This window comes from Penaeus monodon, chromosome 22, assembly GCF_015228065.2.
Source record: "Penaeus monodon isolate SGIC_2016 chromosome 22, NSTDA_Pmon_1, whole genome shotgun sequence".
Lineage (NCBI taxonomy): Eukaryota > Metazoa > Arthropoda > Malacostraca > Decapoda > Penaeidae > Penaeus > Penaeus monodon.
The window spans coordinates 8,418,766-8,420,047 of record NC_051407.1 but is presented as its reverse complement, the minus strand read 5'-3'; positions in this window follow the sequence as shown (position 1 = coordinate 8,420,047).

The window sequence follows — 1,282 nt, the reverse complement described above, 5'->3', positions numbered from 1 at the left end:
TTTCATCAGCCAATATAGTTATACTGCTCAACAAAGGCATTCATGATTCTTGTCCTTGTGCTAATGTCTACCACTTGCTGCTTGCAAACTTTTCTCTCAGCTTCCTTCTGTTATAATCTAGCCAGTATGAACGCTATACTCTAGCCAGTATGAACGCTTAGGCAAAGTCAAAGTCAAAATTTTCTCTTGGATTTAAGACTTAGAGTTAGGTGTCTCTTTCTATAACAAACCAATATATTTAAACTTACTATAGGGCAAATATCCTGACCTCTTGCCGATTTGGGTAATATAATTTGCCGCGAGCAAGGATTCCTGAAGAGGCAGTTCTGGCGAGAATCAGTAGCATTGTCCGTCGCTACTTTACATTTTCCTATTTTGCAAAAAGTACACATAAAATCAGTTTCATTCCCTTATATTCAGTTTCTATAACCACTCTATTATCTATGAAAATATTTAAAGTAAATTAGACATAAACATGCTGCTTCTCCTCACACACATCGTTGTCCGAGATTTGAAACGGCATTTCCTCTTAGTGCAGGAAGAGTAAACATTATGGAGCTCCTGGAGTTAATGAGCTTTATACCCTATCTACTGCACTGTTCATTTGTTTCTGAAGGAAGTCTGATAGACGATAAGTTTCATAGAATGTTATGTTCTTTTGGATGACGTGGTCAGATTCTTTAGATTTGGAGATGACTGTCGTTCTCATTAATACTTTTTTTTTTTTTACAGTGACTGAATAATCACTGAACTATTATGATTATTTCATTATCTCCCGAATTCAGATTCACGAAATTGGATAATAAATACACAAGAAATTCATAAATATTCCTCTATTGCAGTTGTCATCTACTCATATGCATAGAATGTAATATATTTATGTATCCCTGACTCCTGGTTTTATTCGGAATGGCAGCAGAGTGAAGAGTTGTTCCTTTAAGGATTCCTTGGTGGTCCGTACAGCTCAAAGTCAATCGGTGGCTGTACCCTTTTCACAACTGGAACAGAACGGGATAGTAAGAATTAATATATTCTTCTTTTTTCACGAAGAATGTAAGAAGGGCCGTAATGAATGACAGAAATGCTATGACTCTGCCAATTAAATGTAATCTATTAAATCTTGTACTAGAGTAATATAAAACCACAAGAAAATACTCACGGTGTGGTGTAGACACGGCCTCCATGACCAAAAAGCAGACGATCAAAAATGTCACAAGAATTGCTGTTGAGAAAAAATAAAATTCAGTCGTGTCAGTGTACATTCATTACAGTTTCCGAAAAG